General features: G+C 43.0%; 1 non-coding gene across 1 annotated transcript; it reads left to right on the top strand.

The window, feature by feature from the left end:
• The first annotated feature begins 1,760 nt into the window (after window positions 1-1,760).
• LOC119937393 lies at window positions 1,761-1,898 on the top strand. Its single transcript, XR_005454065.1, has one exon. It is a non-coding gene; the product is annotated as a small nucleolar RNA SNORA7 (small nucleolar RNA).
• Window positions 1,899-16,291: the final 14,393 nt, after the last annotated feature.

Here is a 16,291-nt window from a genome sequence, read left to right as displayed (position 1 = left end):
ATGAACGAATACCATTGGAGACAAGGGATGCTTAACCACCAAAGAGAAGCCATGGAACCTGGCTGAGAGCATGGGGACTAATGATGATTCACTCCCAAGGAAGCATCTTCAGAAGGATCAAAGGAACTGACTATATCATCTTGGGCTGGATTCATACAAAGATAATGATGATGATGATAATAATAATAATGGTATTTGCTAAGTGTTTACTATGTGTCAAGTACTTTTCTAAGCACTGGGGTAGATACAAGCTAACCGGGTTGGACATAGTCGCTGCCCAACTTTGGGCTCACATTCTTAATCCACAATTTACCTATGAAGTAACTGAAGCACAGAGATGTTAAGGGACTTGCCCAAGATCACACAACAGACAAGTGGCAGAGGCAGGATTAGAACCCCTTCTAGCCTGTGAGCCCGTTGTTGGGTAGGGACCGTCCCTCTATGTTGCCAACTTGTACTTCCCAAGAGCTTAGTACAGTGCTTTGCACACAGTAAGCGCTCAATAAATATGATTGAATGGATGAATGCACGAATGAACCCTGGTCCTTCTGACTTCTAGGCCCGTGTTCTGTCCACTAAGCCATGCTACTTCTCTAGATGTGTTAAAGCCCCACCTATGTGAACGGCTCTCACTCAGTTCCTTGACCTGTGGCCACGTGCTGAGGCCTCCTGGGAAGGGGTCTTGCAGAGAACTGTTGTTTCTGTGTTCTCTAAACTAAACCTCTCTAGGAGTGATACTATTATACAAGAAGAGGCCAAGATTAGAAGTTTATAGTTGGCTGCAAGTCAGGAGCATAAAGACTAGAATTACTTGCTATGTAGTACTTAAAGTCACCTTTAGTCTAGCATGTTTATCCTTTGCTGTCAGGAAGTGCTTGGTTCAGCATAGTAGCAGTTTCGATGGGTCAATCAACCAATCAGTGAATCACTCATTCCATCATAACCCAGCACCTACTCTGTGCAGAGCACTGTACTAAGCACATGGGATAGCTTGACTGACTAGAACCTTCCCAGCAGCAGCCAGGAGAGATATCCCATAATAGCTTCCCATGTAAAGCAGCATGATCTAGTGCAAAGAGCCCGGGCTTGGGAGACATAAGGCCTGGGTTCTAATCCCAGCTCTGCCACTTGCTTAATGTGTGACTCTGGACAAGTCACTTAACTTCTCTGGCCTTCAGTTCCCTTATCTGCAAAATGGGGATTCAATATAACAATAACAATAATAATAATAATAATAATAATAATAATGTTGGTATTTGTTAAGCACTTACTATGTGCCAAGCACTGTTCTAAGCGCGGGGGGTGGGGGGGTAGAAGGTAATCAAGGTTGTCCCACGTGGGGCTCACAGTCTTCATCCCCATTTTACAGATGAGGGAAATGAGGCCCAGAGAAGTTAAGTGACTTGCCCAAAGTCACACAGCTAGCAAGTGGCAGAGCTGGGACTCAAACCCATGAACTCTGACTCCCAAGCCCGGGCTCTTTCCACTGAGCCACGCAGTATCTATTCTCCCTCCTACTTAGACAGTGAGCCCCATGTGGAACCTGATTATCTTGTATCTACTCCAGCACTAAGTACAATGTTGGCATATAGTAAGCACTTAACAAATGCCACTAGTGTCATTACTATAGTTATCACATGAGGCACTATAATCCTTTTTATGACATGGTGTACAACCTGCCAATTGACACTTCTTTCAGTTCCTAAACTGTGCACAGCTGTTCGGGTAGCTTTCTTTTTTCTTAAGGTATTTTTTAAGCTCTCCTCTCAGGGTCGCACCTGGAGAGTTTCCAGTACTCTACCAGTCTCAGCTATGGGAGGCAGAGTCAAACAGAGGCATACCCATTCCATTCCTAACTTGGCCTGTGGCTAGTGAGTAGAAGGCAATTTGATACAAGTCAAAACTCACCCATGCTGGGCAGAAGTGGGATTGGGGAGAGTCGAGAGTGGAGACTCAAGTTTACTGCACGGAAGGAGGCAGTGGTAAAACACCTCTATATTTTTACCAAGAAAACTCTCTGGATACACTACCAGAACAATTGCAGGTGGAGAGCAGGGCATTCTGGAAGAGATGTTTCAGTGGTGTCTCTATGGGTTGGAAACAACTTGATGGCATAAGACAAGATTTTTTTAAGCACTATGTGCCAGACACTGTACTAAGAACTGGAGTACCACTCGCTCCCCTACCCCTTGGTTGATCTCGTACCACTAACCCACAACCCTGTATCACCTGCACAGTCTGCCTCCTTCACTCTTGTACTCGAGCTGCAGAGCACTGCTGGCAGAAATCTAAATATAAGGCTGACTTTGTCCACTTCAAGTTTATCCTTGAGTGCTTTAACTCTGCCTGCTCCTGTGTCCAGCAAACTATTTCTCTACCTTAATTGACACTCATGCCCATCACCCCCTCAGTTTTTTCAGTCATTTGTCTCCTCAGACTCCCTGAGCCTCTACCTCCCCCATCGCTTTCCCTAGTGACCTGGACACCTACTTTATTAAGAAAATGGACACCATCAGGTATGAGGTCCCTAAAGTTGCCCCATCCCTCCTCAGTCCCTCCCCATTCTGGCCTCCTCTTCAACTCTCCCATCCTTCCCAGCAATGTCTCTAGAGGAGATTTCCTGCCTCCTCCTAAAAGCCCCCACCTCCACATGTGCTTTGGACCGGTTTCCTTTGCATCTTATCAAAACTCTTGTCCGCTCCTTTCTTTCCTCCCTTACAGACATCTTCAATCCTTCACTCTCCAATGGCTTTTTTCCCACTGCTTTCAAACCTGCCCATGTCTCCCCATCTTAAAAAACCCTCCCTCGACCCCATGTCTCCCTTCAGTTATCGCCCCATTCCTCTCCTACCATTCTTCTCCAAACTTCTTTAGTGAGTTTTCTACACCTCCTGCCTCAAATTCCACTCCTCCAATTCTCTCCTGGACCACCCCCTGCTTTTCCAATCTGGCTTCCTTCCCCTTCACTTCACAGAAATTGCCCTCTCAAAGGTCACCTATGATCTCCTTCTTGCCAAATCCAAGGGCCTCTACTCCATTCTAATCCACCTCAACGTTTCAGCTGCCTTCAACACTGTGGACCAACCCCTTCTTCTGGAAACATTATCCAACCTTGGCTTCACTGGTAGTGCCCTCTCCTCGTTATCTCCCTGGCCACTCATTCTCAGTCTTCTTTTCAGGCTCCTCCTCTGCCTCCCACCCTGGGTCCTTTTCTATTCTCCATCTACACCTAATCCCTTGGAGAACTCATTCACTCCCATGGCTTCAGCTGCCTCCTCTATGAGGATAATACCTAAATCTACATCCCCTGTTCTGATCTCTCTCCCTCTCTCCAGTTTCACATCACCTCCTGCCTTCAAGATATCTCTACTCACATGTCCTCCACTCACCTCAAACTTAACATGTGCAAAACAGAGCTCCTTATCTTCCCACCCAAACCCTGACCTCCTCCTGACTTTCCCATCACTGTAGATGGCACCACCATCCTTCCCGTCTCACAAGCCCATAATCTTGTCATTATCCTTGACTCCTCTCAGTCATTCAACCCAGGTATTCAATCCATCACTAAATCCTGTCAGCTCCACCTTTACAACATAGCTTAAATCAACCCTTTCCTCTCCATCCAAACTGCTAACATGTTAATATAATCACTCATCCTATTCATCCTAGATTACTGCATCAGCCTCCTTACTGACCTCCCAGCCTCCTGTCTCTCCCCAGTCCAGTCCATATTTCACTCTGCTGCCTGGATTACTTTTCTACAAAAAACAGTGAGGACATTTCATCCTGTCCGCAAAAAGCTCCAGTGGTTGCCCATCCATCAAACAAAAACTCCCTACCATTGGCTTTAAAGCACTCCACCACCTTTCCTCTGTCTATCTCACTTCCTTTCTCTCCTTCTGCAGTCCAGCCCACACACTTCATTCCTTTAGTGCTAACCTTATCCCTGTGCCTCAGTCTCTCCTGTCTCACCACAACCATATTCTTCCTCTGGCCTGGAATACCTTCCTTACTCAAATCCCACAATTACTTTCCCTGCTTCAAAGCCTTATTGAAGGCACATCTTCTCCAAGAGGCCTACCCAGACTAAGTCCCACTTTTCCTTATCTCCCACTCCCTTCTGTCTAGCCGACTTGCTCCTTTAGCACTTCCTCCCTGCATTGGAGCACTTATGTACATATATATAATTTTATTTATTTGTATTGATGTCTGTCTCCCCAACTCTAGACTGTAAGCTCATTGTAGTCAGGATATGTGACTGTTTATTGTTGTATTGCACTCTCCCAAGTGATGAGTAGAGTCCTCTGCAACACAGTAAGTGCTCAGTAAATACGATTGAATGAATGAATGAATGAGCAGCTACAAACTAACCAGGTTAGACAAAGTTCATGTCTTACATGGGGCTCACAGCCTTAACCCCCATTTTACAGATGAAGGAACTGAGGCACAGAGAAGTGAAGTGACTTGTTCAAGGTCACACAGCAAATGGTGGATCCAGGATTAGAACCCAGGTCTTTATGACTCCCAGACTCTATCCATGCCCGCCATATTTATGGATCTCCACAGGAATAGCATCAGGCCTTTCAGGAAGAGCCTGATAGGAACAGGAATCAGGAATAGCAATAGCCTTTCCTTCTGAAGCAAGATCTATAGCCCTTGATGATTCTGACATAGCTGGTGGAAGTGTGTGGTGGTTAACTGTAGGAATTTCTCTCCTGAACTTTGTTGCAGAGTTTGGCCCATTTGTGCAGGACTATAACATGATCAATCAGCAGCTGTGATTAATCAAAATCTAGGAGGGTGGGATTAAGGTCACTGGATTTCTATACATAGAATGCTTGGGCATTCAAATCTTGGGCTTAACTGCTTCTGGAATCTCCTCAGCTTCCACCATCCACATTACTGGTAGTTCTTGCTGTGTTTCTCTCTTTGGCTCAGAAAGGGTGAGAGACCCCAGAGGCCTAAGATGGTGTCAAATGGTGAATGTAGTTGAGTATATTTCACTTCTGATTCAATCACTTCTTCCCATTCAACAACTTTCAATATATATGTTGTATTCCCTCATTCTACATCTATTGGTCTTCAATTCTTTCTAAAAATCAGTTATGGGCATGAGAGGGTCTGCCATTGAGAGAATCCCCAGAGATATTCTGTTCCTTTTTCTCAGGCCACATCTGGTTTTTCAAGAAAGATCCCAGTGACTGGTACAGTGAAAGGGACAGTCTCATTCATTCATTCATATTTATTGAGCGCTTACTGTGTGCAGAACACTGTACTAAGCGCTTGGGAGGTACAAGCTGGCAACATACAGAAACAGTCCCTACCCAACAGTGGGCTCACAGTCTAGAAGGGGGAGACAGAGAACAAAACAAAACATATTAACAAAATTAAATAAATAGAATAAATATGTACAAATAAATAAATAGAGTAATAAATACGTACAACATATATACATATATACAGGTGCTGTGGGGAGGGGAAGGAGATATGGTGGGGGGGATGGGGAAGGGGAGGAGGGGGAGAGCAAGGAGAGGGCTCAGTCTGGGAAGGCCTCCTGGAGGAGGTGAGCTCTCAGTAGGGCTTTGAAGGGAGTAGGAGTCTCACTCAACAACAGTGCACAACTCATATACTGACAAAGCACAGATTACTGGTTATAGGGTGGGCATGGCTACAGAATACACCGTTACTGAAAAAAAACTGTTAATGGATTGGGCAAGAGAAGAAGGGATGGTCAGCACAAACCAACACCCCTAATGAGAAACCATCGAAACAAGTCCTACTGATGGTGGAATGCCTCATACCTCTACATGAAATGGCCTCATACAAGTGCTTCAGGATATTAGTCATATGTTCATCTAAGAGGCACCCCACCCACTCAACAGCAATCTGGATATCTGGACATCCCTACTTAGGAGTTCACTGCTCCCCTAAAATGGGGGAAAGAGGACTAGAAAAGATGTCCTAAACAATTCCCTGCCTCAACCAAACCCAGTTTACTGGTGAACCTTGACTGTTGAGCTGCGATTTTGCAGTGTCAAAACAAAAAGAGAAGAGACTTATACTGAGAAATTAATCATCATGCCATGGAACATCAGGAACATTGTTGCACATAGTGAAAATATTCATCTGCCTATAAGAAAATACAGCTATAACATCACAAGAACTGGCCAGGTACAAGTTGATATCACAGCACTAAACTAGATTAGGTTATCTGATGAAGTACAGCACATGGAGGAGGTGCTAGTTGCACATTGTTTGGGAGATGCTGTCCCTCTTCAAAGGCAATGTGGCCTAGTGAAAAAAGCATGGGCTTGGGAATCAGAGGATATGTGTTCTGATCCCGTATCTGCCAATTGACTGCTGGGTAATCTTGGGCAAGTCACATAACTTCTCAGTGCCTCAATTTACTCATCTGTAAAATGGGGATGAAAGACCTGGTTCGCCTTAGACTGTGGGCCTCCTGGGAGACAGGGACTTTGCCTGACCTGATTAATGTTTATATGCCCCAGCACTTGGCACACAGCGACTTCTTAACATAATGACAATAATTGTTATTATTATGGTATTTGTTAAGCACTTACTATGTCCCAAGTACTGTTTTAAGTGCAGAAATAGATACAAGTTAATCAGGCTGTACACAGCCCCTATCCCACATGGGGTTCACACTCTTATCCTCATTTTAAAGATGAGGTAACTGAGGTACAAAGACCTCAGTTGCATCACACAGAAGACATGTGGTGGAGCCAGGATTAGAATACATGAGGGGTAAGGGGTAATGCATGTCCATTTCTGGACAATAAGAAGAGGAGATCAATCAATCACATTTATTGAGCATTTACTGTGAGCAGAAAATTCATTCATTCATTCATTCAATTGTATTTATTGAGTGCTTACTGTGTGCAGAGCACCATACTAAGCACTTGGAAAGTACGAGTTGGCAACATACAGGGACAGTACCTACCCAACAATGGGCTCAGAGTATAGAAGGGGGAGACAGACAACAACAAAAAAAACCTGTATGTACTAATCACTTGGAAGACTACAATATAACAGAGCTTGTAGACATATTTCCTGACAACAACAAGCTTACAGTCTAGATAGTGAGACAGACATTAATATAAATTAAAAGTTTACAATATATGAATTATACATATGTACAAAATGTACATAAGTGCTGTAGGACTGAGGGTGGGGTGAATAAATCGTACAAATCCAAGTGCAAGGGTGTTGCAGAGGGGACAAGGAGTAGGGGAAATGAGAGCTTAGTCAGAGAAGGCTTTTTGGAGGAGAAATGATTTTAATAAGGCTTTTAAGACTTATTCAGAGACTTCCTATCTGACTATAAGTGACCAGCTGCAGAAGCATACTGGCAGTTCTGATACTAATGACAAGCTATGAAACATTTGCATCGGTGGAATCATCTGAAGAAGGGAAAAGGGAAAATGAGAAGACCAGCGTGCTTACTGGCATAATTAAAAGAAACTTTTTTGTTAGCAGTGATAGTGGCACACATATGGTAGTAAGAATAGGATAGAGCCCATTGTGAGAAGTTTTCTGTTTTGAAATCTGGGCAAGCTGGCTGAGTAGGAAGACATAAAGGAAGAGGGGTTTACCTTAATTCACTGAGTTCTGATTGTTCTGAACATTTGAGAGAAGGCAATGAAAATAAAAGATTCAGTCTCAGGTGCCCTCAAGTGTCCTCTTATATTTCTCTTCCTTCTTCCCTCCTTTCCTCCTTTTTTCTTCTCTGTGGTCTTCTGCTTTCATTATTGCTACACTTAATTCCCTACACTGGGACAATTATGTGATTAAATACAGTAAATACACCTCATATGGAATGAGCTCATAGTTTAAGTTTTGCTACCTGACTAGGAGTAACCAGGTGCAGAAGCATAATAATAATAATGGCATTTATTAAGCGCTTACTATGTGCAAAGCACTGTTCTAAGCACTGGGGTAGATACAAGGTAATCAAGTTGTCCCACGTGGGGCTCACAGACTTAATCCCCTTTTTCCAGATGAGGGAACTGAGGCCCAGAGAAGTGAAGTGACTTGCCCAAAGTCACATAGCTGACAAGTGGCGGAGCCGGGATTCAAACCCATGACCTCTGACTCCAAAGCCCGGGCTCTTTCCACTGAGCCCCGCTGCTTCTCTGCATACTGGCAGTTACAAAACTAATGACAAGCTACAAAACATTTACATTAAGTGGGATCATCTGAAGCAGGGAAAGGGAAGAATGAGAGTGCCAAAGTACTTATTGGCATAATTACCTCACCATATACCTCACCACCTCTCCTCAACACTACATCTCACTGGGAGTAGTAGCAGAAGGGATGTCCAAGCAATAAGGACACTTGGGATAGGCAAACTCAGCAGCAGTGGCCTACTCTTGCTAAGTGAATGTGCCAAGAACCATTTTGCAATCACAAACACCATCTTTCACCTGACAAAAGAAAAACATCCCTGATGGATCCATAGTTTAAAGTAGCATTTTATTGATTATATTAAAATGCGGCAGAGGGACTTCCAAAGTGTATAGATCACAAGACCCATGCTGTGGATTAGAATGAGACCTTTTTTTTCATATGCTCCAAATTCACTCCTAAGTCATCCAGCAGGTGTACATTAATCTCCTGGAGAATGATATCCACAAAAGGCTTTGCAGTTATAGAATCTTTGTTGAAAAAAGAAAATCAAGCTGAAATTCCCCAAATACACAGTATGTGTAGGATGCTGTATTCCAGGCCATTCAGTACTTTGGATGTGGCCAAGAGAAAGCCCCAATATTAGTTTGATGCAAATGATTCAGAAATAAAAAAAACAATTTGCTGAGAAGAATCGATGGCACTGGCAACATCTTGTGGCCTCTGGACTGAAGTGAGGCTTTTGGAAATATGAGACATGGTTTGCCTTATGAAATTAAAGAAACATGCAATGCAAGTGGTGGAATGCCAAGGAGGAAGAAAATAAGGACTGTGCATATTGCCAAAAACCCACCAACTTCTACAATGCACTAAAGACATTTTGTGGCCCTGTCCATACTATCACGGAGAAGCAGCATGGCTCAGTGGAAAGAGCCTGGGCTTCGGAGTCAGAGGTCATGGGTTCGAAACCCGACACCGCGACTTGTCAGCTGTGTGATCTTGGGCAAGCCACTTAACTTCTCTGTGCCTCAGTTACCTCATCTGTAAAATGGGGATTAAGACTGTGAGCCCCTTGTGGACTCACCTGATAAACGCGTACCTACCCTAGCACTTAGAACAGTGTTTGGCACATAGTAAGCGCTTAACAAATACTATTATTATTATTGTTATTATTATTATCACAGTTGCTCCAAAGAATGCAGATGGTGTTAGTGTCATTACCAACAAGGAGAGAATCCTGAATCAATTGCAAGAATATTTTGATGTTCTCCTCAACACACCTGCTACTACTGAAGATGAGGCTCTGCAAAACATACACAGTATTAGAAAATGTGAAGACATGGCCTTTTTACTAACTACTATGGAAGCAATGTCAGTAGCTAAAGCCTTGAAAAATGAAAAAAACACCGTGGACCCAATGGCCTATCTGCTGAGATCAAGAAATGCAGCGGTGATGCCCTGTTTAAGTACTTAAAGATTCATGATAACAATAGTAATAATAATAATGGCATTTGCTAGGTGCTTACTGACAGTACTAAGCACTGGGGAAGATATAAACTATTCAGGCTGGATACAGTCTCTATCCTACATGGGGCTCACAGACTAAGTAGGAGGAAGTAACATTTGGATCATTGAGGTCATTGTAGGAAGGGAAAATGCCTACCAACTCTGTTGTACTCTCCCAAGGACTTACTTCAGTGCACTGAACACAGTAAGTGCTCAATAAATATGATTGATTGAGGTAATGCCACAGGATTTCAAAGTTGCTACCATCATCTCTATTTTCATAAGAAAGGTGAAAGATTTGAATGCTGTAATCAAGGTAACTTGCTTCTCTCCATTATCAGTAAGATCCTCGCCAGAGTACTCCTGGATCAGCTACTAAATAATATTGTCAACCGAAGGCTCCTATAATCACAGTGTGGCTTCAGACAAAACATGGCCCAACAGTCATGCTCTCCACTGCTTTCTGTATACAGGAAGAGTGAAGGGAACAGCATCAAAACCTCTAATACACTGTGTCATAGCCTTTAGCCAATTTCGACAAAGTATAAAAGATAAACTTTCCACAGCACAAGCATTTTGGTATAATAATGAATATCTGCATATTATTATTTAACAATGGACAATGAATAATCAGCTAATTTTACCATCTAATTTGCTAAATGTTTCTGCTGCTTTCTACAAACCGTTAACAATGCAATTATTCATTCATTCAATCATATTTATCGAGTGCTTACTGTGGGCACAGCACAGTACTAAGCACTTGGAAAGTACAATTCAGCAATAAAGACATCCCTGCCCACACTGGACTTACAGTCTAGAAGGGGGGAGACAGACATCAAAACAAGTAAACAGGTATCAATACAAATAAATAGAATTATAAATATGTACGTACATACACATGTGCTCTGGGGCAGGGAAAGGGGAGTAAATGGAGCGAGTTGGGGTGACATGGATGGGAGAGGATGTTGCTATTGATGAATGTCTACTTGTTTTGCTTTTTTGTCTGTCTCCCCCTTCTAGACTCTGAGCCTGTTTTGGGTAGGGATTGTCTCTATTGCCAAGTTGTTCTTTCCAAGCACTTAGTACAGTGCTCTGCACATGGTAAGTGCTCAATAAATACAATTAAATGAATGAATGAATGAATGAAAAGGAAGGCTTAGTCTGGGAAGGCCTCTTGGAGGAAGTGAGCCTTCAGTAGGACTTTGAATGGGAAGTGTGATTGTTTAGAGGATTTGAGGAGGGAGGACATTCCAGGCCAGCGGTAGGATGTGGTCCAGGAGTTGCCAGCGGGACAGGTGAGAACGAGGCACAGTGAGAATTATAATTAAAAATTACAATAAGATGCAATCTTAAAAATTTGAAATAAATGTTTAGTTTTATTTTAATGGCACATTCCAAAACTAAGTCTGATTTTTCACCAAAGGTTGAGGTTGTCCCTCACTCTTGACTGTCCCTGTTCTGTCTTTTTGCTCACAGTGTTCCCCTGGCTTGAATCTCCTTTTGTTCCCAATACAATACACCACAGCTCTCCCCACGTCCCCAACAAGCCTTTCCCAAATTATTTACCAGCAGCCTTTTTCACATCAACCCACCAGCCAACTCTAATGCTTGTGAATACCTATCCTCAGTATTTCTGTGTGTCTTTCCAATTGTATTCAATTATTTACTTTGACAGCTGCAAATATTTTTATGTTTCACCCATTAGAATGAAAACTCTTTGTGGTCAAGGAGTGTGCTATTTCTTTATTCTATACTTGTCAAGCACCATGTACAGTCTGCTGCACTGAATGGTCCCTCTACAAATATTACAATAAACAATAACTACTATTACTACTACTACTGTTACAATAGTATAGTATAATATAATGGATGGTATGATTGGAAAAGGGAGGTACTAGGAAGACAAAATCAATAGGGCTAGAGTGGAGTGAGCGACACAGAGGATTTCTTGTCTTGTCTTTTGCAATTGAGTCGTTTCCGACCCTTAGTGACACCATGGGCACATCTCTCCCAGAACTCCCTGCTCTCCATCTGCAATCATTCTGGTAGCGTATCCATAGATTTTTCTTGGTAAAAATATAGAAGTGATTTACCATTGCCATCTTCCATGTGGTAAACTCGAGTCATCACCTTCATCTCTCTCTCATGCCGCTGCTGCCCACCATGATGAGTTTTGAGTTGGAGCAGATTGCCTTCCACTCACTAGCCATTGCCCAAGCTAGGAATGGAATGGGCAGGCCTCTGCTTGAGACTCTGTCCCATAGCCGAGACTGGTAGTGTACTGTAAACTCTTCAGGTGTGACCCTGAGAGGGGAGAGGACTTCGAGCATTGGACAAAGGTCAATTAAGAAAATCTTGGTTCATCTATCAAGCACTGATGCCAGAAGGAGGTTTTCTATGCTACTGACAGTGACAGCTTGTAAGTATGGTATTAGTTGGTAGGCTCTAGGATCCCCAAAATATATCAGTCATTCAAACTCCTCTGGCTGAGGGTTTTAACAATATTTAATATTACTCTCGAATGTGGATTATCAGAAATGCTGGTTTCTGGAAAGTTTGCTTGATAATAGACCCTAAAATGAGGTTTTGATTGCAGAACATCAGCATTCTTCTCAGACTTCCATCAACTGTTTTCATCATAAAAAGCTTGTTGTCAAACATTTTGAGTTAGAATTTACAGAAATTACTGTGAGAGAAGGAGCATGGCCTAGTGGAAAGAACTCGGGCCTTTGTCTCCTGCTGACCTTGAAGAAGTCATGTAGCTTCTCAGTGCCTCAGTTCCATCAACTGCAAAATGGAGATTCCAAAGCCCCATGTGGGACCTGACTATGGAGCAGTGTGGCTTAGTGGAAAGAGCATGGGCTTGGAAGTCAGAGGTCATGGATTCTAATCCCAGCTCTGCCACTTGTCAGCTGTGTGACTTTGGGAAAGTCACTTCACTTCTCTGTGCCTCAGTTACCTCTTCTGGAAAATGGGGAATAAAACTGTGAGCCCTGCATGGGACAACTTGATTGCCTTGTATCTACTGCAGTGCTTAGAATAGTGCTTGGCACATTGTAAGCGCTTAACAAATCCCATCATCATTATATCCACCCTAGCACATACTAAGCACTTAACAAAAACACATTTATCATTATTTTCAGTATTATTATTATTGTTTTTATAGCCTGATCAACAATATAAGTAGTTAACTTGGAGGGAGGACCTGATTGGCTGCCAAGAAGTTTATTGCAAAAGGATTTGAGAAGTATGTTCTTCTCAATTACACCACAAGGTGCTGTAATTTGTTATGGGCAAATTACATGGAAACCACATGTTCTGCTGAATTGTAAGAAGAAAGATGCAAATATTTTTAGTTTACCTCCAGAGTCTAGAATAATATTATTTTGTTCCATGGATTAGAAAATTGGAACTTCTCTTTCCAATTAAATCATTTGTTCATTGCTAAATCATCTCTTTAATATGTGTTTATTGTGTGGAGGCAACTGTACTACGATACTCGGGAAGCATACAAGAAGAATAACAATCACAAACTCTGCCCTTGAGAGACTTACCCTCTGTTATGGGAGACAGGAGAAAGGTATTCCCTTTTCCTTCCATATCTGCAGCTACTATGCATCTTTTAGGGCATGACAGTGAGGCATGACAGTGACCTATGAGAGATTCCTGTGACCTGCTTACCTGTGAGAGGATCTGATGCTATATTATCATTCTCATTTCAGCTGGTCTATCCCTACTCCATTCATGCCCATATGAGCTCCCTCATACCCAGGAATTCTGCAGCCTTTCACATCCTGAAGCTGTTCCCTGACGTTGCCCCTGCAGCTTCCTCCAATCTGAATCCATTTCATTCCCTCTCCATAGCTTCAACACCACACAGATCCCACCACCACTGCTGACCTCCCCTCCCTGGGCATCTTTCTCTTCTCCTCCGTGGGCACGATGAAAATGAGCTGAGGTCGGGGTTAGCAGACTAGATGGGGAAGAGCAAGAACTGGTGGTGCAAGAGGAAGAAGATGGGGCAAGGGAGATCTCCAGTGAGACCTCTCCTCCCTTGAGTCCCCTTCTCCTCTGTCCCTTTCTCCTCCACAACCATTTCTTTTCCCCCCTTCCCACCAATCTTGGCTATGGCCCACCAACTACGGTTCACCATATTGGAACTACAAAAAAGTCATAAAAGCATATACAGAACATAGGAGAGTCCAGCCACAGCAGGAAGGCATGGAGGTGAGTACCTGGTTTGGGGAGAGTTCATGGAACAGAAAAGTAAAGATAAAGCTACTTAGTACATTTGCATTTGAATTTGGACTTGAACAGAAGTGACTTCTGCCATTTTGAGGAGAAGCCAATCTGACTTGGACCAAATTAATATTCTCATCTGTTCCAAACACCTCCTGCCAGAGACCAGTCTGATCCTCATATCCAGATATGTCCACAAAAAGGGAGACTTTTGTTTGGTTGGCTTATATTAATTTGGAGGCTCTTATGGTACCGTCAAGACCATTTATTGCCATATAAGTGTTCCTCCAAGCCTCAATGGCTAGGTGTGTAATTAGGCTTGCCTTACTTATAGTCATGGACCTAGATCAGTGGAAGAATTGCTAGTAAGGGATTGCTGGGAAGCCCAACTCCCTTCTGTTTATAGAGTGTCTCATAGAGACTGGTCTCTTGTATAAGAGAAGCAGCATGGCTCAGTGGAAAGAGCACGGGCTTGGGAGTCAGAAGTCATGCGTTCTAATCTTGGCTCCCCCACATGTCTGCTGTGTGACCTTGGACAAGTCACTTAACTTCTCTGAGCCTCAGTTACCTTGTCTGTAAAATGGGGATTAAGACTGTGAGCCCCACATGGGACAACGTGATCACCTTGTATCCTCCCCAGTGTTTAGAACAGTGCTTTGCACATAGTAAGCACTTAACAAATGCCATTATTATAATTATTTAAATGGAAAAAGAGACCCTTTGTGATTGATAAGTATTTCCTTTTAAAAAGTGAAATGTGAATTCTCGATGAGAAACAGGGGAGGGGAAAGAGTGACAAAGTTGGGGAGAGAGATGGAGAAATACATTTCTTTCCATAATTTTATTCCAATAGTTGATGATTTTATAGTTTTTTTCTAACCTCTTTGAACTGAACATTGCAGCACTTGAGATTACGTAGCAGTAAAAAATCATTTTTATTAATCCCATTGCAAATTACCTTCACTGTGACTATTATGAACATGGCCAATCATCAATGAGACTCAGGATTAGAAAAATGGTTTCTAGTTATCCACAGAGGTGCTTCCACAGCCTTGCAGATCTAATTGCCATTTACCTAAAATGTCACATCAAAGAGTCTTCAATTTTCAAATGTTGTTTTCCGTTTTTGGAAATTCAAATTTCCAGAGGTGGTATTTCTAAAAATGAACAGTCTCAATGTAGTTGTAGTCCCTAGCAAGCATTTTATTGTCTGTTCTTGTATTTTATTTAATTATGCGTATGAAATGAATCATTTCTTTTCACTCAGAAGTCCAGGTTTTTCCTACTTCTTTAAGGGTGAACTGGGACATTACTGAAGTTTCTCAGTCCTAAATCCCTGCCAAAAAGCCTCCGGAATCACCTTAGGAGCTCCTGGACCTCACTCATTCTCCACTGTGTCCCAAAGTCTTCTACTTCTCCCGTTCTTCTAATTCAGGTTTTGGGGACCAAATCAGTGCTCCCCAAGTCCCGGTACCTCTATTGCTCCCCTCACCCATTGACTGAAGCCCAAGAATCTCCCCAGACGTGAAGAGGTAATCAGGGACTAGTCTACTACCCACTTTGTAGGGCTGGCAGCAGAAAGCTCATAGAGAAAGCAGTTTCTCTCAGTTCCATGGTCCCCCAGCTCCACGATTCTCCCAAGCATTCAGAGCTTCTTTTCTGGCTCCTACTAAAGGCAGTCACTGAGTTCTGAGATGTCGACATTGTTTAATCGTTTCTTGACAAGGTAACAATGAAAACATATCTGTTTCAAGCCACCTTTCCCTGGATCTCATACTTTTCCCAACCCAGTACCTGCTGCACTTACCTGTAAGCATCGTGGGGCTCATGTTCCCCTAGTTCTTCCCCTTCTCAATAACTGTGCTAACTGCTAAGTGTTTACTATGTGTTAAGCACTGTCCTAAGTGATGGGGTAGATAGAAGATGACCATTGGGCTCATGGTCTAAGTAGGAGGGAAAAAAATGTATCAAATCTGAATTTTGCAGGTGGCACAGAGGTAGAGAGAAGAAAGGTGATTTACCCAAGATTACAGAGCAGGTTAATGGCAGAATCAGCATTAAAATCGAGGTCGTCGGACTTCCAGGTCCATGCTCTTTTCACTAGGCAATGCTGTTTCTCTTCTTTCAGGATATCCCTGTGTTGGGTCTCATACTCTCCAAGTTGTCCAGGCACAGGATATCCTTTCTCCCTCTCTGGGGTAGGAGCCTCGATCCTCTGGAGTACAAGCCATTGGACCCCCAACTCCAGAGTATCCAAATCCCAATCCAGGATCCTCTCTGATCCCTCCCTGTACCCTGTGTCTGTGCAGGGCCTAGAACACAAGCTCTCCCTTTGTCCTGCTCTCCCAGGTACAAAGCTCACTATGCCCTCCTCTTCCAAGATGGTTGGATCCCTCTACTC

The sequence above is a fragment of the Tachyglossus aculeatus genome, chromosome 14, assembly GCF_015852505.1.
Source record: "Tachyglossus aculeatus isolate mTacAcu1 chromosome 14, mTacAcu1.pri, whole genome shotgun sequence".
NCBI classification, from domain to species: Eukaryota; Metazoa; Chordata; class Mammalia; order Monotremata; family Tachyglossidae; genus Tachyglossus; species Tachyglossus aculeatus.
This window is presented reverse-complemented; position numbering and strand designations above follow the sequence as displayed.